This window comes from Lolium perenne, chromosome 6 (genome assembly GCF_019359855.2).
Source record: "Lolium perenne isolate Kyuss_39 chromosome 6, Kyuss_2.0, whole genome shotgun sequence".
Classification (NCBI taxonomy): Eukaryota; Viridiplantae; Streptophyta; class Magnoliopsida; order Poales; family Poaceae; genus Lolium; species Lolium perenne.
The window spans coordinates 252,657,096-252,678,038 of NC_067249.2; the positions used below are offsets into that span (position 1 = coordinate 252,657,096).

At 39.4% G+C, this 20,943-nt stretch overlaps 1 pseudogene; it reads right to left on the reverse strand.

The window, feature by feature from the left end:
* Positions 1–20,943, reverse strand: part of LOC139832696 (uncharacterized) — a 39,606-nt pseudogene that overhangs the window by 12,421 nt on the left and 6,242 nt on the right.

A 20,943-nucleotide genomic window follows, 5' to 3' on the forward strand; every position in this document is an offset into this window, starting at 1 on the left:
ATCATGATTTGAATGAACACACTACTTTTGATATTGCAAATCTCTGGGAAACTAATTCTGAAAATGATGATAATAATTGCCATAGTGTCAGTGCTATCCATGCTTCCTCCCATAATAATATAGAAAGCTGTAAGCTTGGGGAAGAGGTGTTTGAAAATCCTTTTGCTACTGATCATTATGTGTTTGATACATCTCCTTCTAATAACAATGATGGTATGGTTATAGATAAACCGACTGTGAAAGATAACTATTCTATTTCTTATGATGACACTGTGCCTCCGATCTTTGATGATTATTATAAAGAATGCTATGATATAGGTTATAATTATCCTTATGAAACTTGTCATAGTCATGATTGGATTACCAAAAACAATTCTTTTAATATGCAACTTGTTTACCATGTTCAAATTCTTGATAATAATCTTGCTCCAATTACTAATAATGAGAATAACTCTTCTTATGCCAAAATTAATGATACTTCTATGCATATGAACCATGATAAGAATGTTTTAAGTGATGGGTATATTGTGGATTTCATCAATGATGCTACTGAAAGTTATTATGAGAGAGGGAAATATGGTTATATGCATCTTAATAATATTAAGTTTCCCCTCTTTATGTTGAGAATCTTGAAGTTACTCGTGTTTTATCCTCTTATGCTTGTCACTTTGTTCTTCATGAATTCATTTGTGTACAAGATTCCTCTTCATAGGAAGCATGTTAGACTTAAATTTGTTTTGAATTTGCCTCTTGAAGCTCTCTTTTGCTTCAAATACTATTTCCCGCGAATGGATTATTAAAACTACTGAGCCCATCTTAATGGCTATAAAGAAAGAACTTCTTGGGAGATAACCCATGTGTTATTTTGCTACAGTACTTTGTTTTATATTTGTGTCTTGGAAGTTGTTTACTACTGTAGCAACCTCTCCTTATCTTAGTTTTGTGTTTTGTTGTGCCAAGTAAAGCCGTTGATAGAAAAGTAAGTACTAGATTTGGATTACTGCGCAGTTCCAGATTTCTTTGCTGTCACGAATCTGGGTCCACCTCCCTGTAGGTAGCTCAGAAAATTAAGCCAATTTACGTGCATGATCCTCAGATATGTACGCAACTTTCATTCAATTTGAGCATTTTCATTTGAGCAAGTATGGTGCCATTTTAAAATTCGTCAATACGAACTGTTCTGTTTTGACAGATTCTGCCTTTTATTTCGCATTGCCTCTTTTGCTATGTTGGATGAATTTCTTTGATCCACTAATGTCCAGTAGCATTATGCAATGTCCAGAAGTGTTAAGAATGATTGTGTCACCTCTGAATATATTAATTTTTATTGTGCACTAACCCTCTAATGAGTTGTTTCGAGTTTGGTGTGGAGGAAGTTTTCAAGGGTCAAGAAAGGAGGATGATATACTATGATCAAGAAGAGTGAAAGCTCTAAGCTTGGGGATGCCCCGGTGGTTCATCCCTGCATATTTCAAGAAGACTCAAGCGTCTAAGCTTGGGGATGCCCAAGGCATCCCCTTCTTCATCGACAAATTATCGTGTTCCTTCTCTTGAAACTATATTTTTATTCGGTCACATCTTATGTGCTTTACTTGGAGCGTCTGTATGCTTTTGTTTTTGTTTGTGTTTGAATAAATGCTTGTGTGGGAGAGAGACACGCTCCGCTGGTTCGTATGAACACATGTGTTCTTAGCTCATAATATTCATGGCGAAGGTTGAAACTGCTTCGTTAAATTATTATATGGTTGGAATTGGAAAATGCTACATGTAGAAATTGGTGTGATGTCTTGAATAATGTGATACTTGGCAATTGTTGTGCTCTTGTTTAAGCTCTTGCATCATATACCTTGCACCCATTAGTGAGGAAATACATAGAGCTTGTTAAAATTTGGGTTTGCATGAGTGGTTTCTCTAGAGTCTAGATATTTTCTAGTAAGATGTTTGAACAACAAGGAAGACGATGTATAGTTTTATAATGCTTGTAATATGTCTTTTATGTGAGTTTTGCTGTACTAGTTCGTGCTTGTGTTTGCTTCAAACAACCTTGCTAGCCTAAACCTTGTATCGAGAGGGATTACTTCTCATGCATCCAAATCCTGAGCCAAACAACACTATGCCATTTGTGTCCACCATACCTACCTACTACATGGTATTTTCTGCCATTCCAAAGTAAATTGCTTGAGTGCTACCTTTAAAATTCCATCATTCACCTTTGCAATATATAGCTCATGGGACAAATAGCTTAAAAACTATTGTGGTATTGAATATGTAATTATGCACTTTATCTCTTATTAAGTTGCTTGTTGTGCGATAACCATGTTCACTGGGGACGCCATCAACTATTCATTGTTGAATTTCATGTGAGTTGCTATGCATGTCCGTCTTGTCTGAAGTAAGAGAGATCTACCACCCTATGGTTAAGCATGCATATTGTTAGAGAAGAACATTGGGCCGCTAACTAAAGCCATGATCCATGGTGGAAGTTTCAGTTTTGGACATATATCCTATATCTCATATGAGAAAATTATTAATTGTTGTTACATGCTTATGCATAAAAGAGGAGTCCATTATCTGTTGTCTATGTTGTCCCGGTATGGATGTCTAAGTTGAGAATAATCAATAGCGAGAAATCCAATGCGAGCTTTCTCCTTAGACCTTTGTACAAAGCGGCATAGAGGTACCCCTTTGTGACACTTGGTTAAAACATGTGCATTGTGATGATCCGGTAGTCCAAGCTAATTAGGACAAGGTGCGGGCACTATTAGTATACTATGCATGAGGCTTGCAACTTGTAAGATATAATTTACATGATACATATGCTTTATTACTACCGTTGACAAAATTGTTTCATGTTTTCAAAATAAAAGCTCTAGCACAAATATAGCAATCGATGCTTTCCTCTTTGAAGGACCATTCTTTTACTTTTATTGTTGAGTCAGTTCACCTATCTTTCTCCACCTCAAGAAGCAAACATTTGTGTGAACTATGCATTGATTCTTATATACTTGCTTATTGCATTTGTTATATTGCTTTGCATTGACAACTATCCATGAGATATACATGTTACAAGTTGAAAGCAACCGCTGAAACTTAATCTTCCATTGTGTTGCTTCAATGTCTCTACTATGAATTTATTGCTTTATGAGTAACTCTTATGCAAGACTTATTGATGCTTGTCTCGAAAGTACTATTCATGAAAAGTCTTTGCTATATGATTCACTTGTTTACTCATTGCATTTACATTGTTTCAAATCGCTGCATTCATCTCATATGCTTTACAATGGTATGATTAAGATTATGTTGGTAGCATGTCACCTCAGAAATTATCTTTTATCGTTTACCTACTCGAGGACGAGTAGGAACTAAGCTTGGGGATGCTGATACGTCTCCAACGTATCTATAATTTCCGATGTTCCATGCTTGTTTTATGACAATACCAACATGTTTTGTTCACACTTTATATCATTTTCATGCATTTTCCGGAACTAACCTATTAACAAGATGCCACAGTGCCAGTTCCTGTTTTCTGCTGTTTTTGGTTCCAGAAAGGTTGTTCGGGCAATATTCTCGGAATTGGACGAAATCAACGCCAAACCTCCTATTTTTCCCTAAGCGTCCGTAACACCGAAGAAGAGTCGGAGAGGGGCCAGGGGCCACCACACCACATGGCGGCGCGGGCCAGGCCTAGGCCGCGCCGGCCTAGGGTGTGGCGCCCCCAGTGCCCCCTCGCGCCGCCTCTTCGCCTATAAAAGCCCTTTCGACCTAAAAACGCAGTACCAATTGACGAAACTCCGTAAAGACTCCGTGGGCGCCGCCACCGTCGCGAAACTCCAATTCGGGGACAGAACTCTCTGTTCCGGCACTGCCGGACGGGGAATTGCCCCCCGGAGCCATCTCCACCGCCGTCTTCACCGCCATCTTCACCGCCATCGCTGCCTCCATGATGAGGAGGGAGTAATCCACCCCCGAGGCTGAGGGCTCCGCTGTAGCTATGTGGTTCATCTCTCTCCCATGTACCTCAATACAATGATCTCATGAGCTGCTTTACATGATTGAGATTCATATGAGTTTGTATCACAATTTATCTATGTGCTACTCTAGCAAAGTTATTAAAGTAGTTCTATTCCTCATGCACGTGTGTAAAGGTGACAGTGTGTGCACCGTGTTAGTACTTGGTTTATGCTATGATCATGATCTCTTATAGATTGCGAAGTTAACTATTGCTATGATAATATTGATGTGATCTATTCCTCCTACATATGCATGAAGGTGACAGTGTGCATGCTATGCTAGTACTTGGTTTAGTCTTTTGATCTATCTTACACTAAAGGTTACTAAAATATGAGCATTATTGTGGAGCTTGTTAACTCCGGCATTGAGGGTTCGTGTAATCCTACGCAATGTGTTCATCATCCAACAAGAGTGTAGAGTATGCATTTATCTATTCTGTTATGTGATCAATGTTGAGAGTGTCCACTAGTGAAAGTGTAATCCCTAGGCCTTGTTCCTAAATACTGCTATCGCTGCTTGTTTACTGTTTTACTGTGTTACTACTGCTGCAATACCACCACCATCAACTACACGCCAGCAAGCTATTTTCTGGCACCGTTGCTACTGCTCATACTTATTCATACCACCTGTATTTCACTATCTCTTCGCCGAACTAGTGCACCTATTAGGTGTGTTGGGGACACAAGAGACTTCTTGCTTTGTGGTTGCAGGGTTGCATGAGAGGGATATCTTTGACCTCTTCCTCCCTGAGTTCGATAAACCTTGGGTGATCCACTTAAGGGAAAACTTGCTGCTGTTCTACAAACCTCTGCTCTTGGAGGCCCAACACTGTCTACAGGAAAAGGAGGGGGAAGTAGACATCAGCCCCTGGGCGTTGATTTCGTCCAATTCCGAGAATATTTCCTTACTAGGATTTCTGAAACCAAAAACAGCAGAAAACAGCAACTGGCACTTCGGCATCTTGTTAATAGGTTAGTTCCAGAAAATGCACGAATATGACATAAAGTGTGCATAAAACATGTAGATAACATCAATAATGTGGCATGGAACATAAGAAATTATCGATACGTCGGAGACGTATCAGGAGACTAAACCTTACCAAATACATTATGGTGCCATCTCATTCCTACAATCTAGAATTATATCTCAACCCTAGTTTGTGTATCACTTGAGTGATCACAATCAAAACCTAGGCCATAATTGAGAGTTAAACCAATTGCCATTAGGTAAATATCATTAGAACCCTAATGGTTCATTAATTAAATACAATGTTTCTATTATAAAACATAAGAGCCACCTAATGCTAAATCCTATAAGTAAACCATATGTGTAGTGATCAACCATTTATCTTTGTAACCAAGATAAACCATGATGGAAACAATCCCTACTGAGATACTTTCTAATGTAGTGATAGTATTAAACTTAACAAGGGGATGGTACTAGAAATGATAAAAACCTTAATAAATATGTGCTCACATAAAATCATATGCAAGTGATTAATTTCCTAAATAGAAAACAAGACATAACCAAAACTTCTGAAATACTTTGAGAAGAAAGTAGTAACTTTTAGATTTATAAATTGAATGGAATTCATAACAAAAATGGAAAATAAAGTGAAAATATCAATTCATGTCTAATTGCTATTTTGAATAAGACACCGATATGCAATATAATCTAATACCAAATAATTATTTCAAATGAAATAGTGGTGAAATAGTCATTGCATTACATCCTCATTGAATTAACATAATTGAGACACCTGAAATTAAAAATTGGATTAAAAGCAGAATACAAAATAGAAAATATATAAAACATGAAATAAATAAAAGGGAAAAAAAAGAGAGCCTCACCTGGACTCACCTGCCGTCGCAGCCCACCAGGAGTCCAGCAAAGGAGCCCATCAGCAGGAGCCCAACACGGCCCAGACCAACCCACCGTACCCCTTCGTCCAAAATATCGAGGACGAGTTCATCCTCATCCTCTTCACGTCTGGAGGCCAGCGAGACGCCGTGGTCAGCTTCTCCCTTGCGCTGGCGCCTTCTCCTCGACCGAAGCCATGACGAGGCACGCGCCCAGGCATCGTATAAAAGGCCTGGATGAAACCCTAGCTCTGTTTCCCTCTCTCTCTGCTCCATTTCTCCCCAGAACCGAAACCCTGGCTCCGCCAGTACCCATCGTCGCCGGCGATGGAAGCCTCCCCGAGCCCCGGCGTGGTCACCGTCGTCACCACCACCCTCGACATACCCAGCCTACGGGAGGAATCGAGCTGAGAAGCCCCAGAGCGTCGCCGTCGAGCTCATTTCCTCCGACGGTCGGAGCAGTCGATTCCGGCGATCCAGAGCTCCTCCGACCATGTCGTCGCCTCCACTCTGCTCGCGGTGAGCCACTGAGTCTCCCGAGCACCTTAGCTCCCCCTAATTTCCGTTGCATCGTCGTAGCACCGTTCGCATGTGAGCGCCGCCGTCGGGCATCACCGCCGCCGTCGCTCCGGCGACCATTGGGGGCGGCGTCACCATCAGTCTGTTCGTCTTGAAGCCCTTGTTCGATTGAGCCTAAACACAGCCCCACGCGAACCCAGACTCGCCGGCGGCGACCACCACTGGCCGCCGGTGATGCACATGGTTGCCACATCGGCACCATGTGGCAGCCACCGTGGCAATGGCCCACTGGCCAGTGGCTGTGGGTAGACTCTGCCTCGGGTAGCTTTAGCATTTAGCATTTAGTTTTAAATCCAGGAAATTACTGCAACTTCAAATAATTATAGAAAAATCATATTAACTCAGAAAAATAAAAATAAGACATCAAAATTCTTATAAAAGTAAATTCTATTTAATAAAAATATAATATGAAATTTTTATTTTTAATAAAAATTGAATTGTTTAATACTTGTTATTTAAAGCCTTTAAATTTAATTCTAAATTCAGTTAAAATTCAATAATTAGGAAAAAGTATAAAATAAATAAAAACCAGAAAGTAAATAAGGGAAACATTAAGATTAATTTTCCTTTTCTATTAACTTATTAAATCCTTATTAGGAGGATTTAAAACCCTGATTAATAAATGCCTTAATTATTAATTGTTTAAAATAATAAAATATCAAATCTAATATTATTTTTATTTCAAAGTTATTAATAACTTCAACTTTATTAATGAAGTTATTAATCCAAGAATTATAGGGTAATCAGGAAACCCTAGTTCCATTGAAACAAAGTGATAACCCCATCATTTCGTGTGAAACCCCAAAACCCTAATTCAACTAGGAACCCCAAATCCATTACTTCATATGAACCCTAAAATTGTTTCCAAACCTAAAACCCTAAGTAACATGTGATCATGTTATTTCATTAGTAATCATAGACTCATATTTAACAACTCAATGCTTGTTCCAATCCACATAAGATATGGGAACCCTATCACTACTAATTAGTATCCCATGTGTTCATTTAAATCAAACCTAATTCTTATTACCAAGGATCTTATCCTTACTCTTCCATGCTTAGCATCACACCATTGTGATGAACTCCAATAGTATCTATACCCAATGTCTACCATTAAATAGCCATAGTCCACTGAACCTACAACTAGTTCATAATTATGGACCATCTTATTTAGAAACCAATTATTCCTTACTTAGTGAATCCAATAAGCAAACCCTAGACAACCTCAACCCTAATTGCAATACTTCTTATTACCTAAGAAGTATGTTCTTCAAAAGTTATTCTTTTGAAGAAAATAAAGAATCATCATCAACCCTGCTTATAAGAACCTATAAACCCTAGCTAACTATCACCAGCCAGATAAATTAACCTTGATAGTAACCTTATATGAATAGTTGCTTAGGATGCTTAGGCTTAACTCAACCCTACAAGTTCTAGTTATTGATGAATTCCACTATGTTGTGATCCATCTAATATCTACTCCAGAAACTAGATGAAACCATAGTCAACCATAGAACCCCACCAATCTAATTATCATACTTGTTCTTGATATGAGGACATGTTCTTCAAAAGTTATTCTTTTGAATTATATAATAAGTAATCATTAACCATGCCATATAGCACTAAAACTGACCACTGTTCTTTACTTGATAACATTATGCCAATTATCAGTCTTTATGTGCTCAATTGATTATTATGCTTTATTATTTACCTGTTCCTGATACCAAGTAATCACACCTGAATAAGAACCTTGTTTGTGAATCACTCTAAAAGTGCAACACACCCTGAATCAATTATTACCACTCACTAATCCTAAATCATCGGGGTTAGGTCACGCTTAGAGCGATTGCATCTCATTCTTATGCATTATTGCATCCTTGCCAATCTTTTAAACATCGTCCTTACCGGACGATGATGCTATTTCAGAAATTGGAGTTATTGCGTATCGAAGACCTTGCCTGCATAATCTTGCAGTCAAGAAAGGCAAGTTCATCACTTGCTCATGCCATTTGAGTATTTCTATCAAATTACTTGCAAAGTACTATGTTTATCACTATTGCATAAAAACCAAAACCACTATTTTCATAACTATGAATATGACTATGTGGTGGGCAATGGAACCATGGATTGTGTTGATATGGTGGAGGTTCCATTGCAAGGGTTTATATCCATCTAGGATTAAACAACAAATGTCGCCAGTGATTCTTGTGCCGTAATATCCGTGTTAACCATAAGATCTAGAGTGGGACGGAGTAGTCAAAAGTGTTTCCACCTCTCGTTCATCAACGGATGCGCTTACCGTAGCAGTTGTATCTTGCGGAGCAACTTGAGGGTGGGGAACCCATTCTAAGTCCCCACGGTTATGCTGTGCATACCGTAGCAGTTGCGGCTTGCGGAACAACTTGAGGGTGGGGATCCCATTCTAATTCCCCACGGTAATGTGGTCTATGATGGGTTGCAGCTACCGGCGAAGGAGTTTGGTTCGATCCTGCATCGTCGTCGTGGTCGGGGTCCACCCTGAAATTACGGGAATAATGGGACCGGCGAGGACCCAGGGTCGGGGCATGCAACAAAGGGTGGGTGTTCGAGGTAGCCGAGGAACATGATTGGCTAGACCTTATACCGGGCCTCACACCAAAGGAAGTGTGGACGGGAACATATGCCCGGTTGGCACCAAGGTTAAGATCTCTTATGGGTAAAGCAACACACCTCTGCAGAGTGTAAAGAACCGTGACCTGTCACTCCCTGTTCCGGATATGGAATCGCGAACGCGGCCGGAAAGGAGCTCCATGAAGTTCTAGTAAACCGGTGAAGGCTGACGGACATAGTTCTTCTGAATAAAAGCAACCTTTTGAAGAAATGATTATGAAAACCTGCATTGGTATTAGACTTTCTGGTCTAATGCCGTAGCCAGTTCATTAAACACCTCTTTCCTATAATGAACTTGTTGAGTACGCTCGTACTCATCCCACTCTTAAATCCCCTGCTTAGATATGGAGGCATCGAAGGAGGATCTACAGTGCAACTCGAAGACCGAGGAGCCAACAACTACTTCACGAGACAGGACCCTGTCAGCGGAGTCAGATACGTCATCCAACAAGGAGAAAACCTAGATTAGCAGTAGAAAGGAACTAGCTTCCTCAACCTAGCTCCTACTTAGCTAGAATCTATTCTTAGCCTCTATAGCTAGTCAAATACTCTACAAATAGAGTTCGTGATAGAATGAGACTACGAGTCGTTCTTCTGGAGTTTATTTGCAGATTTACCTCATTGTAAAGTAGGAGGTTATGCTGATCTTATGTAATAGAGTCAATGTTGTAATTCTATAGACATGCCTTGGACCCGCATATGTTTCTGTTGTACCACTCTGAGCGATATAATACTAGTGGAACGGTGTTTCATTGGTGTTATATCAGACTTGCATACTACACCATGCAGTGGTATGCCGGGTCACCACAGTTGGTATCAGAGCAAATGCTTTGACCCTAGGATTAAAACCCTTTAAAGGAGACCTATAGGATTGGTAGAGTCTATAGGAAGTTGTCCTAGGTAAACCAAATACTTTTTATGACTTAAGATGGGTATTCACTTGAGAATAATCCTGACACACTTGAGTCAACATTTCCTACCTATCCTTCCTAAGTGAAGTAAAGTTAGCTAATCTCAAACAGGTAGTACACAATTAAGTTCCTAAACAATAGATGGGTAGATCAGAGTTGGTATACAATTCATGGTAGTCCAAAGAGAGGATACAACCATAAGGAAGATATCCTATTGGAAGATGTGTACCAACACATGTTATGGTTAAGTAAGAGTTATCCAGACCTGTAATAGAAGTAATATCAAGTGATATGAGGTAGTATAGACCATGATGAGCCAATCATGGGAAATAAGGAAGAGTGATAGGAATAATATATGCCTACTTACATGGTAGAGATAGAAATCATATATGATTCACCTGAGAATCGTTATGTGATGGACTAGAATATCATAAATACCTAGGAGGAGTTTGATAAGAAGTTAGACGTGAAACAATAAAGTAAGAATTTTGTTCCAAAACCATAGGAACTATGTCAAGTACATCAGAACCCTAGTTATTTGGTAAGAACATATGGAAGTATATGAGCTATATTTCCATAGTTAGGTGTTTAGAGTAGCAATGTTAGAACCTAAACATATCATGTGAGACAGTCTTCAATAAAATGAAAGTTAAGTAGTACATCCAAAGAAAATTAGGTTAACCTTAACCATCCCAAACCACTTTGTTTCAAGTTTATCTTATTGCAATTGTGCAATTAAGGTAAAGGTTGAGACAAATAGTAGACTTCCATATATTCGTGCCAAGTATCACGATATAAACCTATATTATGTGGTGTTATATACTACACATCTCAGCCTGATGTTTAGAGATGTCATACTCAAATATTATATTCAGGCTTATGATGGTGTGTATTCTATGCACAAAGCTGAATCTTCTTGGATTTTATTGGAATTTCATTGTTTGACTAGATCCATACATGAAGTTTGACTTTGATATGCAAATGCATGTTGCTATATCAAGTCCTTACTTGGTGCTATAGATCTAGAGGGTAATGGTAAACGTGTGAGGAAGTGACGAACTCTGAAGGTCTTAAAGACAAGATGAAGGTTCATCAGAAAAAGGAAGTAAAGTTGTGGGAAGTAACCACAATACTCTGAAGGAAGTACAATCAGAAACTCATGCTTTGCCTCAACAGAGGAGTACTTTAGTACATAAGAGACATGAAGGTGAGAAATATAATGATTATGGTGAAGCTGAAGCAGATCCATAGTTAATATAGAAGAGGGAATGCATGGGAAATCACTTAGGATACTATATTCATAGTGTCAGCTAGTGGTTTTCTTGCAAAATAAACCCTGAATGAAGGAAGATGATATATGAAACCATATCAGACATAAGAAGACCATAGTCGATATCAGAAGACCACAATTGGTGTAAGATCAATACTACGAGATGGAGTAGAAGATGTCTCGTCCAGTTGATCAAGACCTATAATAGAGTACATTTTTAAATATCAAATAGCCACAGTTGGTATAATAATCACAGCTGGTATCAGTTGGTATTACAAATAGTCCACGATTTAATTATTTGTAACAAAAGTTTGTAAACAAATAAAAATCTTGTCAGCCAAATAGCTAGATCTATAATCATTTAGTTGAAGGATTCACATTGGATGTCCACAATTGAGTGGATACACCACAAACATTATTCACGAGACCTAAGAAGAAATACGAACCATAAGCTACACCTAAACCAATATTCTAATCATAAGTCCAATAGTTGGAAGAAAAGGAGCTGCAGACCATAAGAAAACTCTAAGGGGTAGAGTAAAGATTGAGTTGGCTGTATAATAACTCAATATTTTGAGCAAGATCGTTGATGCAAGGTCTGAACTGAGAGGAAGTCTATCTTATTTTCATAAGATTTTTGGACATTACTTTCAGAAGGATGTCAGACCAGAAGTCGAGATTCATACCTCGAGAAGTAAGAGGTGGACTATAACTTGAGAAAGTGAGTAATATCTACTCAAAAATACGAGAGCTCAAGTCAGCTAATGATAATGAAGTTGGATGAAGGAAATACCGTATATTAAATACAGCTCAAAAGGGCCAAATACCGAAGAAGATTGAATATACCAATACCAAAGACTAATAGAATGATTCCTTTCATGGAACCTAAAAAACCCAAAATAGTTATAGGTATCAACTATAAACCAAGATTGGATGGACTAAATGAGTCTAATCCATTCTTAGAGGAATAAACCACCATGATAAATTCCATAGTAAGTACCTTACCAAGTACCATTATTGCAGTTTTGGTAGTAAGGGAAAAACAAAGACCTATTTTATCAAATAGGAGAATGTTATCCAATTAGTCCTCAATTAAGACTGTCAGGACAAGAAGAAGTCCCAATAATTGAATATTCAAGGAGAGAGGAAACAAGCTAATAATATTGGAGGAAATCATGGAAGTAAAGGAAGTAATAGTTGTTTGATGACAAACCCTAATGGATTCCAGGAAGAATCTGGACAAGGGATATATTCAATTATATCCAGTGAGATCACCAAGGAGTTTGAGAAAAGATGTAGTCTGCCCAAGTCAGATCCACACCCCGAAACGTGAGAGATATCAAACTTCGAGGACGAAGTTTAGTTTAAGGGGTAGAGACTGTAATATCCCAGGTATTGGGGTTACAAAAATAGAGGAAACAGATGTGTGCATTGCATTCATGCATAGAAAATCTGGGGAATTTTCACGCTTTAAAGTAAAATAGTCACAGTAAATGAAGTTTCACTTGACCTTGGTGAAATTGAAGTAGCTCATCAAGTCAAGCGCTATAAACCTCAATGTGACTTTGATAAAACCTTGTTTTGGGTAGAGATGATTTGATCTAAGGGGTTAGATCAAATGGAACTAATAATCAACACAACAACACTTTACTCAAAGATCAATTGCTTGATCTTATAAAAGATCATAATATGGAATTCCTTGCCATAACATATGAACATCCATTTAATTGGAAATCAAGTAACATTAATTGGAGAAACTATTCTTCACTTGTATTTTCCATGTCTTAAACTAATCCTTGATCCTACCATGAACCTCATGGTATTCATTCTACTTTAGTCTTGAAAACATAACAAGGAGATCAACCCTAGAGATATATATCTTTCTCTATTCCAAATAGTTAAGAATCAAACCTAGAGAGGTGAGAGTTCTATTATAATTATTAGAGAAGCATCAACAAATCTTGAGTTAAACCTTGAATATACATCCATGCATTTAAATTATCATCTTTAAGAGAAACCTTAGGATGATATTCAAGATATTTCCTAGAAAGAGAATCCATGTATGTAATCACAGATATTGGTGACCACATCATTCTCTATGGAGCCTAACCTTAGGTTAGTATTAAAGTCCTTTCCCAAATGAGAGAGAGACCAAGCATACCAACATTAGCTTTACCTATCTAAGAATTAAGGACAACCTTTGGACTGAAGTATTAGGAGATTAACCATTTCATCTTGAAGTTGTGAGATAACCAAATACCAAATGGAATGAGACTATATCCATGAATTAGTGAAATAAGGATAGGACTAATCCAATTAAGTTAGACAATTGAATCTTTAGCTTAGCTACCTAAATAAATATTAGGAGTACACCATAAACCCTAGAATAACTATTCTTATATGAGAGGGATCAAGTTATGGAGTTACACATAAGTAGTTGAGGCAACACTTGAATCTTAGGGAGATAATTAACCAAACATCAGGATGATTATATCATCATTCCTTGAGAAGAATCATAAGTAATTATCTCAGGAATTCTCCTGGGATATAAATCTAATGAGATAACCATGACCATGCCCACCTAAGGAATTATAAGAGAAGTACTATACCCTAGCTATTCAAGTCAACACTTGATACTGGGAGTGAGAAACCAAGTTCATAAGAGATACCTTAAGAAGCCAAACCTTGATCATTATAATTGAGTGATGATCATAAACCCTAAAAACTTGAGGTAAGGATATTTAGAACAAGTGGATCATGCCTAATCCATGACCATGCTTTGGAGAAATAGGAGTATAATCCAAATGCTAACACTTATATGATCAGTAGATATTATTCATCACATGAAATCATGGGGAGATCATTAGTAAGCAAATCTAGACTTATATCCCAACCTTAACTTGTGAACCACTTGATGATCACAATTAGAATCCTACCATATCCATATTTCATAAATTAATGAAACTAAGAAAACCTTAGAGTTAAACTCTATATTTTATATGGTGAGAAACCAATCACCCATAAAATCAAAGTTAACTATAAAAAGAACCATAACCACTTTAGTTACTTCAACAATAGATTAAGGATAATAATAATAGAAGTCTATTAGTAAAAGATAACACCAATTCTCAGATCCTTAGTAATTAGAGAAGCACATGAAATATTAAGCAAGTAACCATCTTATCTTGGTTAGGGGAGACTAAACCTTACCAAATACATTATGGTGCCATCTCATTCGTACAATCTAGAATTATATCTCAACCCTAGTTTGTGTATCACTTCAGTGATCACAATCAAAACCTAGCCATAATTGAGAGTTAAACCAATTGCCATTAGGTAAATATCATTAGAACCCTAATGGTTCATTAATTAAATACAATGTTTCTATTATAAAACATAAGAGCCACCTAATGCTAAATCCTATAAGTAAACCATATGTGTAGTGATCAACCATTTATCTTTGTAACCAAGATAAACCATGATGGAAACAATCCCTACCGAGATACTTTCTAATGTAGTGATAGTATTAAACTTAACAAGGGGATGGTACTAGAAATGATAAAAACCTTAATAAATATGTGCTCACATAAAATCATATGCAAGTGATTAGTTTCCTAAATAGAAAACAAGACATAACCAAAACTTCTGAAATACTTTGAGAAGAAAGTAGTAACTTTTAGATTTATAAATTGAATGGAATTCATAACAAAAATGGAAAATAAAGTGAAAATATCAATTCATGTCTAATTGCTATTTTGAATAAGACACCGATATGCAATATAATCTAATACCAAATAATTATTTCAAATGAAATAGTGGTGAAATAGTCATTGCATTACATCCTCATTGAATTAACATAATTGAGACACCTGAAATTAAAATTTGGATTAAAATCAGAATACAAAATAGAAAATATATAAAACATGAAATAAATAAAAGGGAAAAAAAGAGAGCCTCACCTAGACTCACCTGCCGTCGCAGCCCACCAGGAGTCCAGCAAAGGAGCCCATCAGCAGGAGCCCAACACGGCCCAGACCAACCCACCGTACCCCTTCGTCCAAAATATCGAGGACGAGTTCATCCTCATCCTCTTCACGTCTGGAGGCCAGCGAGACGCCGTGGTCAGCTTCTCCCTCGCGCTGGCGCCTTCTCCTCGACCGAAGCCATGACGAGGCACGCGCCCAGGCATCGTATAAAAGGCCTGGATGAAACCCTAGCTCCGTTTCCCTCTCTCTCTGCTCCATTTCTCCCTAGAACTGAAACCCTGGCTCCGCCAGTACCCATCGTCGCCGGCGATGGAAGCCTCCCCGAGCCCCGGCGTGGTCACCGTCGTCACCACCACCCTCGACATACCCAGCCTACGGGAGGAATCGAGCTGAGAAGCCCCAGAGCGTCGCCGTCGAGCTCATTTCCTCCGACGGTCGGAGCAGTCGATTCCGGCGATCCAGAGCTCCTCCGACCATGTCGTCGCCTCCACTCTGCTTGCGGTGAGCCACTGAGTCTCCCGAGCACCTTAGCTCCCCCTAATTTCCGTTGCATCATCGTAGCACCGTTCGCCTGTGAGCGCCGCCGTCGGGCATCACCGCCGCCGTCGCTCCGGCGACCATTGGGGGCGGCGTCACCATCAGTCTGTTCGTCTTGAAGCCCTTGTTCGATTGAGCCTAAACACAGCCCCACGCGAACCCAGACTCGCCGGCGGCGACCACCACTGGCCGCCGGTGATGCACATGGTTGCCACATCGGCACCATGTGGCAGCCACCGTGGCAATGGCCCACTGGCCAGTGGCTGTGGGTAGACTCTGCCTCGGGTAGCTTTAGCATTTAGCATTTAGTTTTAAATCCAGGAAATTTACTGCAACTTCAAATAATTATAGAAAAATCATATTAACTCAGAAAAATAAAAATAAGACATCAAAATTCTTATAAAAGTAAATTCTATTTAATAAAAATATAATATGAAATTTTATTTTTAATAAAAATTTAATTGTTTAATACTTGTTATTTAAAGCCTTTAAATTTAATTCTAAATTCAGTTAAAATTCAATAATTAGGAAAAAGGTATAAAATAAATAAAAACCAGAAAGTAAATAAGGGAAACATTAAGATTAATTTTCCTTTTCTATTAACTTATTAAATCCTTATTAGGAGGATTTAAAACCCTGATTAATAAATGCCTTAATTATTAATTGTTTAAAATAATAAAATATCAAATCTAATATTATTTTTATTTCAAAGTTATTAATAACTTCAACTTTATTAATGAAGTTATTAATCCAAGAATTATAGGGTAATCAGGAACCCTAGTTCCATTGAAACAAAGTGATAACCCCATCATTTCATGTGAAACCCCAAAACCCTAATTCAACTAGGAACCCCAAATCCATTACTTCATATGAACCCTAAAACTGTTTCCAAACCTAAAACCCTAAGTAACATGTGATCATGTTATTTCATTAGTAATCATAGACTCATATTTAACAACTCAATGCTTGTTCCAATCCACATAAGATATGGGAACCCTATCACTACTAATTAGTATCCCATGTGTTCATTTAAATCAAACCTAATTCTTATTACCAAGGATCTTATCCTTACTCTTCCATGCTTAGCATCACACCATTGTGATGAACTCCAATAGTATCTATACCCAATGTCTACCATTAAATAGCCATAGTCCACTGAACCTACAACTAGTTCATAATTATGGACCAACTTATTTAGAAACCAATTATTCCTTACTTAGTGAATCCAATAAGCAAACCCTAGACAACCTCAACCCTAATTGCAATACTTCTTATTACCTAAGAAGTATGTTCTTCAAAAGTTATTCTTTTGAAGAAAATAAAGAATCATCATCAACCCTGCTTATAAGAACCTATAAACCCTAGCTAACTATCACCAGCCAGATAAATTAACCTTGATAGTAACCTTATATGAATAATTGCTTAGGATGCTTAGGCTTAACTCAACCCTACAAGTTCTAGTTATTGATGAATTCCACTATGTTGTGATCCATCTAATATCTACTCCAGAAACTAGATGAAACCATAGTCAACCATAGAACCCCACCAATCTAATTATCATACTTGTTCTTGATATGAGGACATGTTCTTCAAAAGTTATTCTTTTGAATTATATAATAAGTAATCATTAACCATGCCATATAGCACTAAAACTGACCACTGTTCTTTACTTGATAACATTATGCCAGTTATCAGTCTTTATGTGCTCAATTGATTATTATGCTTTATTATTTACCTGTTCCTGATACCAAGTAATCACACCTGAATAAGAACCTTGTTTGTGAATCACTCTAAAAGTGCAACACACCCTGAATCAATTATTACCACTCACTAATCCTAAATCATCGGGGTTAGGTCACGCTTAGAGCGATTGCATCTCATTCTTATGCATTATTGCATCCTTGCCAATCTTTTAAACATCGTCCTTACCGGACGATGATGCTATTTCAGAAATTGGAGTTATTGCGTATCGAAGACCTTGCCTGCATAATCTTGCAGTCAAGAAAGGCAAGTTCATCACTTGCTCATGCCATTTGAGTATTTCTATCAAATTACTTGCAAAGTACTATGTTTATCACTATTGCATAAAAACCAAAACCACTATTTTCATAACTATGAATATGACTATGTGGTGGGCAATGGAACCATGGATTGTGTTGATATGGTGGAGGTTCCATTGCAAGGGTTTATATCCATCTAGGATTAAACAACAAATGTCGCCAGTGATTCTTGTGCCGTAATATCCGTGTTAACCATAAGATCTGGAGTGGGACGGAGTAGTCAAAAGTGTTTCCACCTCTCGTTCATCAACGGATGCGCTTACCGTAGCAGTTGTATCTTGCGGAGCAACTTGAGGGTGGGGAACCCATTCTAAGTCCCCACGGTTATGCTGTGCATACCGTAGCAGTTGCGGCTTGCGGAACAACTTGAGGGTGGGGATCCCATTCTAATTCCCCACGGTAATGTGGTCTATGATGGGTTGCAGCTACCGGCAAAGGAGTTTGGTTCGATCCCAGACTGTCGTCGTGGTCGGGGTCCACCCTGAAATTACGGGAATAATGGGACCGGCGAGGACCCAGGGTCGGGGCATGCAACAAAGGGTGGGTGTTCAAGGTAGCGGAGGAACATGATTGGCTAGACCTTATACCGGGCCTCACACCAAAGGAAGTGTGGACGGGAACATATGCCCGGTTGGCACCAAGGTTAAGATCTCTTATGGGTAAAGCAACACACCTCTGCAGAGTGTAAAGAACCGTGACCTGTCACTCCCTGTTCCGGGATATGGAACTGCGAACGCGGCCGGAAAGGAGCTCCATGAAGTTCTAGTAAACCGGTGAAGGCTGACGGACATAGTTCTTCTGAATAAAAGCAACCTTTTGAAGAAATGATTATGAAAACCTGCATTGGTATTAGACTTTCTGGTCTAATGCCGTAGCCAGTTCATTAAACACCTCTTTCCTATAATGAACTTGTTGAGTACGCTCGTACTCATCCCACTCTTAAATCCCCTGCTTAGATATGGAGGCATCGAAGGAGGATCTACAGTGCAACTCGAAGACCGAGGAGCCAACAACTACTTCACGAGACAGGACCCTGTCAGCGGAGTCAGATACGTCATCCAACAAGGAGAAAACCTAGATTAGCAGTAGAAAGGAACTAGCTTCCTCAACCTAGCTCCTACTTAGCTAGAATCTATTCTTAGCCTCTATAGCTAGTCAAATACTCTACAAATAGAGTTCGTGATAGAATGAGACTACGAGTCGTTCTTCTGGAGTTTATTTGCAGATTTACCTCATTGTAAAGTAGGAGGTTATGCTGATCTTATGTAATAGAGTCAATGTTGTAATTCTATAGACATGCCTTGGACCCGCATATGTTTCTGTTGTACCACTCTGAGCGATATAATACTAGTGGAACGGTGTTTCATTGGTGTTATATCAGACTTGCATACTACACCATGCAGTGGTATGCCGGGTCACCACAGAAGGGCCTTTTCTTATTGTCCTTCACATAATTGATGGTACCTCCATTCTGTGCCTTGAGTCTGTCCTCCTCTTGCACACACATGGCAATGGTCTTTTCAATGTCCCATTTCTCAGGGTTCATGTTGTAATTGACAACAAAGTTGTCAAACTGTTGTGGCAATGAAGCCATCACCAAGTGAACCAGAAATGCAGGCTTCAGCTCCAGGTCAGCATGCATGGGCTTCAGCTTTGCAGCCAGGTTGCTCATCCTGAGGATGTGCTCCCTGATGCCATGTGCACCTCCAGTATACTTTTCTGTCACCAGCTGCTTCAACAGCTGGGTTGCATATGTCTTTGAAGAGCCAGTGAACTGGCTCTTTATCTTTTATAAGTACTCCCCAACGGAAGCACACTCTGTAATTGAGCCCACGATGGCGTTCTCAATTGTATTCTTTATAAATGCCATGCACTTTTTGTTGGCAGTCTGCCACTTTCTGTTCTCTAGTGTGTAGGACATCTCCACAGGAGCATGGTCCCTTTTCTTTTTAGCCCATGCATCATCAGTATCCGTGTCATCTCTGACAGGGTCAGCAGGCTTGATGGGCTGCTTTGTGTCAACCACCCAGTCCACCTCAGCACAGACAAAGGCGAAATCCACCTTCTTACTCCATTCTGTGTAGTTATCCCCTCTAAGGGTGGGAACATCCTTGATGCAGCTCATCAAGTAGAACCCTCCTGAAAACCACAAAGAAGTGAGAACAATACAATTGCAAATTATAATCCAATGTTGGTCCAAATTAAAACATGCAACTGTTAATGCAAATAAAACTATATCACCGTTGGGCAGAAATAGAGATAAATGCACATATCATTGCGACAAAACATGGTCATGTCATTAATAACGTTGGTCAAAAAATAACAGAACCATAATTGTCACAATAACCACTTTTCATTTAACTTGAATTTTAACTATCATTTTGCATTAAAAAAAATGCTTTTTTACTATTTGCAGCGGAAACTGTGACTTTAAACTTTAAACTTTGAACTTTTCAGAGGCATTTCCTTTACTTTTTAATTTCTGAACAAATTTTTCGTTGGTCCTATTTATTCAGAAAAAAACTAGACAAAAGTTTGGCCAAAAAATGACCCAAAACTGCCTAAAAATGCCTCTGTAATTAATAAAACTGTAAAAACTATCTTACTGTTGCGGCCCATGCGGCCTGCTCGCACCGAGCGGCACGCAGCAGACGCGGCGCCCACGCGGCAGAGCGGCACGCAGCGACGCTGCGCCCACGCGGCCTGCTCGACGCGGCCCGGCAACGCGGCCTGGCCACGGTGCCGACGCTGCCCACGCGGCCTCCACGCTGCCTAGCCGCGGAGACCACGCGCCGCACGCTGCTGGCCATCGGATGAGATCCGACGTTCGGCCTTCTCTTTCGCGCGCATAAAAAAGGTGGCCAACGGCCAACCCTAACCCTAGACCCATTTTCTCCCCCAACCCGCTCTCTGTGTGTGCCTCCGACGGCGGCGGCGGTGAGGTCACGTGCGCGCGCCCTGCAACTGTGCAGCAGCCGGCGACGGCCGGCGGCGGCAGCAGCCCGCGCCTGTCCCGTCCCGCTCGCTCTGCCGGTGACGGCCGGCGGCGGCAGCAGCCCGTTCCTCCCCCTTTTCTTTTCT